This window comes from Carassius auratus, linkage group LG44F, assembly GCF_003368295.1.
Source record: "Carassius auratus strain Wakin linkage group LG44F, ASM336829v1, whole genome shotgun sequence".
Lineage (NCBI taxonomy): Eukaryota > Metazoa > Chordata > Actinopteri > Cypriniformes > Cyprinidae > Carassius > Carassius auratus.
Genome location: NC_039298.1, coordinates 362034 through 373083, shown reverse-complemented (window position 1 = coordinate 373083; position 11050 = coordinate 362034).

Below are 11050 nucleotides of genomic sequence, written 5' to 3'. Positions count from 1 at the left end.
AGGACAGACAAAGAGTTGGTGGATGGCCTCCATAGCCATGACCGGAATGAATGAGAGCTCATAGATGGCCTCCATGGCCATGACAAAATAGGATGAGAGCTCTGGAAGTTTGGCTGAGATGTGACAGGGCAATGAAAACGTGGCTGAGATGTGACAGGGCAATGGAAATGTGGCTGAGATGTGACGAGGCTCTGGTAGATCCTTGGTAATTTGACTGGGTTCCTGAAGATCGACTGTGATTTGACTTGGTTCCTGAAGATCGACTGTGACTTGACTTGGTTCCTGAAGATCGACTGTGACTTGACTTGGTTCCTGAAGATCGACTGTGACTTGACTTGGTTCCTGAAGATCGACTGTGACTTGACTTGGTTCCTGAAGATCGACTGTGACTTGACTTGGTTCCTGAAGATCGACTGTGACTTGACTTGGTTCCTGAAGATCGACTGTGACTTGACTTGGTTCCTGAAGATCGCCTGTGACTTGACTTGGTTCCTGAAGATCGCCTGTGACTTGACTTGGTTCCTGAAGATCGCCTGTGACTTGACTTTGTTCATGAAGATCGACTGTGGTTTTACTTGACTCATGGGTGTTAATGGTGACTTGACCTGACTCTGGATGGTCAGCGGAGACTTGACCTGACTCTGGACGGTCAGCGGAGACTTGACCTGACTCTGGACGGTCAGCGGAGACTTGACCTGATATCAACAGGGACTTGATCAACGGTAACCTGACTAGAATCATGAAGTTTAACTATTGTTTCACTTGACTCTTGGGTGTTAGTCGTGACTTGACTTTGTTCTGGACGGTCAGTGGAGACTTTACCTGACTCTGGATGGTCAACGGTGACCTAACTAGACTCCGGGAAATCAACAGGGACCTGATCAACGGTGACCTGACTAGAAACATGAAGTTTAACTGTTGTTTCACTTGACTCTTGGGTTTTAGTGGTGACCTGACTTGACTCTGGAAAGTCGACGGGGACCTGACTTCACTCTGGAAATTCAACTGAGGCTGCCATCTTGTGCAGCGGTGCTGGGCTGGCGGCCATCTTGTGCAGCGGGGCTGGGTTGGCGACCATCTTGTGCAGCGGCGCTGGGCTGGCGACCATCTTGTGCAGCGGCACTGGGCTGGCGGCCAACTTGTGCAGCGGTGCTGGGCTGGCGGCCAACTTGTGCAGTGATTTTGGGGCTTTAAAGTCCTCTGCCTCTCCCACAGTGAAAGGAGAACCACATAACAAGAGTGCAAAGTCCATTATGTCCCTTAAGCTGCCATTAGACTCCCCTCTAGGTAACAATGATTTTACTGGTTCATTGAGTCCAAAACTGAATAAATCCTAAAACAAGACTTCATCATCTAGAGGAACTCGATATACCAATTCACAGAACTGTTGAACATAGTCCTCAATAGATCGATCTCCTTGCCTTAGATTTAACAGCTGGTCGACTGGATCTGTGGTTAGGCTGGATTGGTGATATGCTGACATTGAAACCGGAACCGATACCTCAGTGACAAGGGGATACCGGGCTGCTGGATCCTGATATGGCTAAGTCTTCTGTAACAGGGAGTCAGAGGCATTCGGATCCATGTGCAGAATTTTATTAAGAGAATGGTCATACAGGCAGAGATCAGGAACGGCGTCAGGTGTGTTAGGGATACCCAGAATCATTAACGGTAACAAACGGAGGTTGGGGCAGGCAGCAGAGAATCAGTCGGTAACACAATCCAAGATCAGACACGGGAAAAACAAACACAAGGGAAAACGCTCGGAAATGCTAGACAGGCTAAAAAAAGACTTCGCAGTTAGTGAGAGTGATTGTGCTGCTTTTATGTGTGTGTAAATGAGGTGCAGGTGTGGCAAGGGAATTGGCTGATGAATGAGGTGCAGGTGTGGCAAGGTGATTGTGATGCAGTGACTCATGGGGAATGTAGTTTGGGTGTGGTGCAACAGTATGAGAGGTGCTAGTGTCCAAGTGACATCTGGTGGTTGATGGGTGGAATGGTCCTGAGTGGAGTGCCCTCTACTGAAGTTCATGGGCACTCCATCTAATGATCGTGATAGTAATGTGTTAGGGTATTATTGTAATTTGAAAATGTGTGTTGAAGTTGAGTTCAGTTTTAATGTGTGATTTTGAACATGAAATTAATTGTTTTGTCAGTTGTGTGTTGTAAGTGTGTTGGTGTGTTAAGAGTTTAGGAAAATTGTTAGAAAATTGTTAGAAAAAAAATAATTTTGATATTTGAGTATTAACATTTACATTTAATCATTTAGCAGAAGCTTTTATCCAAAGAGACTTACAAATGAAAACAATAGAAGCAGTCAGACCTACAAGAGAACAACAACAGTATACAAGTGCCATGACAAGACTCAGTTAGTCTAGTACAGAACACGTAGCCAGGTTGTTGTTGTTGTTTTTTTCACAAAGAAAATGAAAACAAAAGGTAAGTCCTTGCATTAGTTGGTTAGGTGCTGGCGAAAAAGATGAGTCTTTAGATGTTTATTTTAAATGAGGAAAGACTTTAAAGGAGAGATTGGGAGGTCATTCCACCAGCTGGGCACGGTCTAGGAAAAGGTCAGTGATAGTGATTTTTGCGTTTTTAAGGCGTCGTACACTTGCAAGGTGCAAACTTCTAGAGGGCAAATAAGATTGAACTAGTGAGTTTAGGTATGTTGGTGCCGTGCCAGTGGTCATCTTGTAGGCAAGCATCAATACCTTGAATTTGATGCCGAATTTGAGGCGCTACTGGTAGCCAGTGTAACCTGATGAGTAGAGGAGTAACGTGTGGGGTTTTTTTTGGCTTATTGAAGACAATCCTTACTGCTGCATTCTGGATCAGTTGCAGAGCCTTGATGCTTGATGGTACATGCAGGAAGGCCCACCAGGAGAGCATTACAATAGTCCAGTCTGGAGAGAACAAGAGCTTGGACAAGAATTTGGGTGGCTTGCTCTGACAGGAAGGGTCCAATCTTCTTAATGTTGTATAAGGCAAATCTGCAGGACCGAGTCGTTGTAGCAATATGGTCTGTGAAGCTTAACTCAGTGGTTCACCACCTTTTTCAACTCACAGCCCACACAACCAAACACATATGTCTGCGTGGCCCACTGCAAAAAACTAATAAAAAACTTACTCTGCTATTGTTGGGTGAATAACTTAGTACTCAGAAGCTAGATTGTTAATTGTATTTTATTGAATGAACTAGGGCTGTGCAATATGGACAAAAAACAAAAAAAAAACTATTGCGATTTCTTTGATCAATTTTGCGACTTCAGTTTTAATCACGATTGTGACACACACACAAATATGATTTACAGTCATAAATGCATTCAGGATGAATTTGAAACATATTTCCAAAAGAAAACCAATTACAGCGTTATCAAAAAAATGTAATGTCACTAGAACAAACATAAGTCAAAAATATTACTATAGTAAAGGTAACAAAATTAATAGACTTATGGCAAAAAATATATATAAATAAATAAATCCCGTGTCCAGGGACTTTTTTTTCTTTTTTGCCATGCATTGTTTATAGAGCTCATTATGCAGGTTCACACATACTCCGTTTGCAGTGCTTATACAGTATGTGTATGCAGTGCAGAAGCAGCAGCGAGAGCACATTATTGTAACGTAAAAGCACATTAAAATACTGCACGAACGCGAATCTCTGTTCACACCCAGATTTCCTTTGCTCTGTCACAATACCAGACGTGCTTGCCTGGAGAGAGTGCGCGCACTTAAAATGTGTCTCCTCTCACTTAAACTGTGTCCTGTGCACTCACAATTCTCTCTATGCTCATGTGTTAGATTATTTTTTTTCGCACATTTTTATTTCTAGCCTTTTACCGCGTGCAGTTTGAACGCTCTGATCCGTTAACATGGGCTCGGAAAAAAGGTGCATCACAGACAATGTGTGAAGCCGGTAGGCATATGCCCAGTCTGTTCTGTCCTGTCAGGGCCGTGGAAAATCGTGCTATAAAGCAATTAAAAAATCGGGATGCTCAAATTGAGATTTTATGACGATTTTGATTAATCACACAGCCCTAGAATGAACTGGAAATTAACAGAAAATAACTCGGGCTGACACTGCTCAACAAAAAGGGGAAAACCAGATCCAGGCAGAGCTCGGCAGTGGATAGACAGTCATCGGAGCAAGCAGTCAGGAGGGACACGTTGACAGCTATTTATATATCGAGCCTGTTGGTAGCCATATATGCACGTTTGAATTTGTTGTTCTGTAGCATATGCAGCAAAAAAATCTAAGATAAATTGGTGGTTTATTCTTAAACCAATCAGCGAGCTCGACTAGTGGAAGCATAGTAACAGTTTAATATATATTTTTTGTTATTTAATTATATATATGAAATTATGTTATTATGTTATGACTAAGACATTTTTACATATATTAACAATATTATCATTTATTTTAATAGTAATTGGCGGCCCACTTGCAATACCACCGCGACCCACGGAACACAGGTTGAAAACCACTGGGTTCGAGAAAAATTTACTGTGTCCTGGTATAACAGTAATACTCACTCTCTCAAGAAAGAAACTTGTACTCTTGAGCACAAATGGAGAAAAACGAACTTTTTAGAACTGTATGTCCAGCAATAGACAGGCTCTAAAAACTGCTAAGGCCGAGCATATCCACAGGCCCATTTCAAATCTTCCATTTATGTCTAGAATTTTAGAAAAAGTTGTGCTTGCTCAATTGTGCTTCTTCCTGCAAAAAAAAAAAAAAAAGATCTGTATGAAGAATTTCAATCAGTTTTCAGGCCCCACCATAGCATAGAAACTGCACTTGTTAAAATTACAAATGACTTGCTTCTTGCATCAGATCAAGGCTGCATCTCATTGCTTGTTTTACTTGATCTTAGTGCTGCGTTCAATACCATAGATCATGACATAGTCATAGATCAAATACAAAACTATACAGGTATTAAAGGGCAGGCTCTAAGATGGTTTAGATCCTACCTATCCGATCGCTACCATTTTGTTTACTTAAATGGGGAGTCATCTCATTTATCATCAGTAAAATATGGAGTGCCACAAGGATCCATCCAAGGTCCTCTTCAATTTTCAATATACATGTTGCCCCTTCGTAATATTATTAGAAAATACTGGATTAGTTTCCACTGCTATGCTGATGATACTCAGCTATATATATCAATGAGACCAGATGAAACTTCTAAATTATCTAAGCTAACAGAGTGTGTTAATTTTATCCTATTAAATTCGGATAAGACAGAGAAATTAATTATTGGACCAAAAAAAGTACACACAATCTACTTGTCATGATCCTGGCTCTTTCCTTCTCTTTTTTTCATCCCTTGCCTCCCTCTGCTGGTTGTTTTATGTCCTACTTTCACTCTTACTCTCTATCAACCCCTCATTACTGTCAGCTGGATTTCATTCTCTCATCATCACACCTGTTCTCTATCTGCCTCTTTTGTCTTCGCTATATCTAGCCCTCTTTTTTGTGTCTGTGTTGTCGGATTATTGTTTAACCTAGATGCACGGAGCTGAGCGTAACCATGACGTCACTGTAGTCGTGTCGTGTCGTGTCGTGTCGTGTCGTGTCGTGTCTAGTCCTGTCTAGTCCTGTCTAGTCCTGTCTAGTCCTGTCTAAGCAGTGTTACACATAGAGCCTCAGTTTTGCTGTTGTGTTTACCTCTTCTGTGCTGTACCCAGCGGTCTTCGTAGAGGGTTGCAGAGAACTTCGAATCTCGCCAGCACCCCTGATCTCTCTGTTCAAGAGCCACCCGGATTTCCATTACCATTTTGAAGAAGCTCTCAAGCACCCTGAGTTACTTTTTGTGAATTTTCAGTTCTGTTTGTCAGCCTTGTGGCACATCCTTATTTACTCATTAAACAAGACTATACCTGCTATCGTCTCTGGACTCCTCTGTTTTACTACACTACTACGTAGACTACAGTTTGTGTACTGTTACTTCCTCTACAGTCTAAAATCTGCGTGTTATATTTGACAGCAATATGTTATATTGTTCCATCTTAGAAACATTGCCAAGCTACGAAATATGTTACCTGTTTCTGATGCAGAAAAGCTAGTTCATGCATTTATGACCTCTAGACTGGAATATTGTAATGCACTTCTTGGTGGTTGTCCAGCATCTTCAATAAACAAGCTACAGGTAGTCCAAAATGCAACAACTAGAGTCCTTGCCAGGTCAAGAAAAAATGCTCATATTACCCCAATTATTCAGTCTTTGCACTGGCTACCTATTAAGTTCCGTATCAGTTACAAATTATCATTACTTGCCTATAAGGCCCTAAATGGGTTAACTCCTGTGTACCTAACTAGGATAGCAAAGTTTACTAAAGGAGGTAGAACTTTTTTGCATTTGGCTCCCAAACTCTGAAATAGCCTTCCTGATAATGTTCGGGGTTCAGACACACTCTCTCTGTTTAAATCTAGATTAAAAACACATCTCTTTCGCCAAACATTCAAATAGTCTGATAATTCATCTGATTCTAATTCAGCATCTGATAATTTGTGACTGCAGTTGTATCTGATCAATTGAATTAATCATTATTTTTTAGTTTGGCAACTTTTACTTTGGTAACTAGGATTTACACAAGCTCCAGTCTGGATCCAGAACACCTGAGAAGAGATGATGCTGACCCCCTCAGAGGACCTCAGATGATGCTAACCCTGAAACAACATACAGAACTAACAAATATTGCTACAAGTGTGATTGCATCATATAATAATCGCTGTTAATAGTGTTCATTGTCTGGTTTACTACGTCTTGTATTCATTTTTCTGAAAATCATACGCACATAAACTGTCAGTCACACTTATAAGCTACTACTAAATATGTAGAAACTTAATTTTCTTTAAGTTGCTTTGCAATGATTTGTATCGTAAAAAGCGCTATACAAATAAACTTGAATTGAAATAATTTTTCAAAATAAATTATATTTGTATGTGTGTTCCCTCTCTACTCTCAACTTTATAAAACTTGCTTTGCACCCTGCAGGTAGTCACATTTAACATACCTACTATTAAACACATTTCTTACCTAAAAAACTTAATTTGTTATGCATGACAAAAAAGTGTGCAATGTATCATGATAAAACACTTGAACTCTCCCTTTGTCTATAGCTTTAAAATGAATCATGAGGACTCTATCTTGGGTCACCTGACCCTAAATAATCAAAATACATACTTGTAGTGACCATGTCATGTACCATTCGATAATGGTCTAGTACAGTGGTCGTTCACGAAGGGATTCAGGGATTTTTTTTTTGAATGCCCCAACAAATGGTGACCCCTTCCTGAATTGCCTTTCAAGTGCGCAAAAAAATACTGTTTAGAGTTCACCCTGGTTCTCCCGAAGCATGGTTGAAGACCTCTGATGTATACAATTAAATCACTGAACTGGGCTCTAACAGAAATGGAGGCTCTTCCAGGATCCATTCAACTAGCAGTGCTTTATTGTTTTTTAGTGTATGGTGTCCATTTACAAAGACATTTTTATGTTTGTAGTTCAAGAAGTAAAGGCAAATAAAATTAAAACATAATCAAAATAACATAAACCATAAGTAAGTTTTTGAGATGAGTAAGTGTCATTGCACTCTGTATGGCTGCGTTCACACTGTCAGCTGGGACTGACAACCACATTTACTTACAGAAGTCTCAAAATGTCCCACTCACACAGCAGCTTACAGTAGCATCTCGAATACTGTCTGAATGTGCAATGGAAGTCAAGACTGTATTCATAACCAGTAACCATAGCAACAATGACCGAAGTAATATCCAAGATGAGGACGTCCATAAAACTGAAAAGTCTTAATACATTTTGTCACAACAACATTCCTAACAAGCCGCACAGGTTTTCTGAGAATGTGATTGTGAGTCCTGAAAAATTACAGATGTGAGTTGGGTTACAGAATACAATGGTTACTATCACCAATATCCATACTGTGTGTGAACGTAGCCGTATTAAGGACTCAAATACAGACTCAAAACCATATTCTGCTACTGTGTGAATGTAGCCTACAGTATATGTCCTTTTTGTTTTGATGACAGGAAATATCATTGCTGGTGATGTGAAGTGTTTCACGCCTCTGTTGTTACCCATGCTCATTAGAGAGAACAAGGTTCTTCACCTCTCTGACTTTTGTTAAAACCTTAAATGGGTTTAGTTGATGTCAGCCCAGTAAAAAAGGAAGGCATGCTATGGCTTTTATTATCATTTCTGCAGAGACCCAACATCAACATAATTAATTTCCTTACCTTTGTAAGGAAAATTGGCTATATGTCGAGTTTCATTTAATTTTTGTGGTGTGCTTCAGTTTTTTATTTATTTATTTATTTTTATTTATTGTAAAAAAAAAAAAAAAAAAAAAAAAAAAAAAAAAAAAAAACAGTGTTTTGCTCATAGAAAAAGATTTTGGAAAAAAATCCAAGTCCAGGCATTCAATAGGATGCAAAAGTTAAAAAGCCTTTAATAGTTGGGCTAAAGCATTAAAACACCAACGCGTATCGGCCCATTGGCCTTCATCAGGGTGTTGGTAACAAACAGACAGAATCACGCAATACTTATAGTTGCATTGGTTTCAGGTGTGCCAGTCTGGCACTTGCAACACAATTTTTGGCCACTAGAGGCAATAGTTCAGATAATGGCTAATACCAAAGGTCAAACCATACAAATACAAGATAAGGGATCTCCAAGTGGAAAAAAAAAGAGTAACACCAATACAAACATCTTGTGTACTCCACACAATTATATCCCTAAAGTCAATAAATGTGTAGAGGCTAGTTCTGAATTCATTGTCAAGATAGTTCTAAAACAACAGGAGAAAAATATTATTATGGGCATTACAGTACATTAAAAGAACAGTCAACATTCACGGACAACAATACACTGTCCCTATTGAGACACAACCTTTACAAAAAAGGTGAGAGGTCAAAGTCTTCATTAAGACCTGGATGACTGGTGGCCCTCAAGGAATAGATCCAATATGTCTCCCTTTGTTTAAGGCGTTTGATGATATCCCCACCCCTGGCATCCAGGCGAACAGCCTCAATGCCCACTACTCTTAGGGTCGAATCACTCCCATGTTTTGCGTCTATATAATGTTTGGCCATTGGATAGTTCATATTTCCAGTCCGAATGGCATATCTATGTTCAGCTACCCTGTCTCTTAGTCTCCTTTTAGTAAGGCCTATATAAAAACAGCCACAAGTACACTCTAAACGATAAACAACATGGGTAGAATTGCAATTTATAAAACTATTAATAGTGTAAGTCTTATTGCTAAAAACATCCATAAATTTGTCAGTTTTAGCAATATTCTCACAATAATTACAATTACCACAAGGAAAGTTACCCTTGGGTTGACGAAGCCAAGTTTCACGTTTAGGAGCAGGGAGGTAACTTCTTACTAGCTTGTCCTTAAGTGTGGGGGCCCTCCTAAAACTGATTCCAGGGGGTTCCGTGAATATTTCCCGTAAAGTCGGGTCACATTCAATAATGTTCCAGTTTTTCTTTATAATGTGTTTAATCTGGACAGCCTCCTTGCTGTAATGAGTGACAAAATAGGGTTTCTGTGTTGATACTCTATTGGGTCTAGACTGAAGCAAGCTCTTCCTTTCAAGTGATTGGGCTCGATTATGAGGTTGAACAAGAGTTTTTGTTTGATAACCTCTTTGTTGAAAACGCCGCTGCATATCCAAAGACTGATACTGGAAATCCTGATCTGAATCACATATACGCCTTAGTCTCTGGATCTGTCCAAAGGGTATGTTATCAATAAGCCATGGGGAATGAAAACTATTAGCATGCAGCAAGGTATTACGATCTGCTGACTTTCTGAAGATAGATGTATGTAAGAATCCCTCATTATCTTTTGAGATCCGTAGATCAAGAAAGTTAATAGTGTGTAAATCATAGTCCAGACTAAATTTTAGGTTCTCATTTAAGCTATTAACATATACATGGAAGTCTACAAGTTCTTTTTCTGAACCTGAGAACATCAAAATCACATCGTCAATATATCTACCCCACCACAAGATTTTATCTTTAAAAGGGTTGACGTGGGAAAATATATAGAGCTCTTCCCATAAGCCTAGAAACAGATTGGCATAGTTGGGAGCAAAACAAGCACCCATTGCAGTCCCCTTTTCTTGTCTATACAATTTGTCTTGAAAGAGAAAGATGTTGTTCTTTAAAGTCCACTCAGTAAGTTGCACTATAAAGTCACTGGGAGGCATCAAATGTTCAGGTCTGAATGAGAGATAGTGTTTCAAAGCCTCTAAACCCTCGTTATGTACAATATTGCTGTATAGGGACTCCACATCCATTGTGGCCATAATGCAGGAGCCTATGTTACCTATTTGTTCAATTTTCTTTAAAACCTGTGTAGTATCTTGAATATAAGAAGGTAAATCTGCCACAAATGGCTTGATAAAATAATCCACAAACTTGGAAGCAGGTTCTGTTATTGAATCATTCCCGCTGATTATCGGTCTGCCAGGTGGATTTTCCAGATCCTTGTGGACTTTGGGGAGCATATAAAAAGTAGAATAACGTGGGTGTTGACAAAGCAAAAACTCATATTCTCTCTCAGTAATCCAATTATGTAATTTTGCCTCATTAAGCAATTGCTCCTGCTCTCTTCTTATAGTGTTCATTGGATTGGATGAGGGCTTTGAGTAATACTGAGTGTTGTCTAGTTGGCAAAGAGCTTCACTTATATACTTCTTCTTGTCCCACACACAGACAGCACCACCCTTATCAGCACTTTTTATGATTATATCATCTCTCTCCGAAAGCCACTTAAGTGCTTGAGATTCATTTTGTGTAAGATTATGCTGGGTGATCTTTTTTTGCTTACTGTAAAGCTTTTCTACTTCATAGGACACCTTTTTGGTGAAAGTAGTCAATATGGGATTTGTGGTACAAGGTGAAAAAGTAGACTTGGGCCGAAAAGAAGAGTTTACCGTGGTGGTTGAGTAGGTAGCTGCACCCTGTGCGTTCTGGGAGTACCAGGCCTTCAAATGTAGACTTCTATAGAATCGATAGAG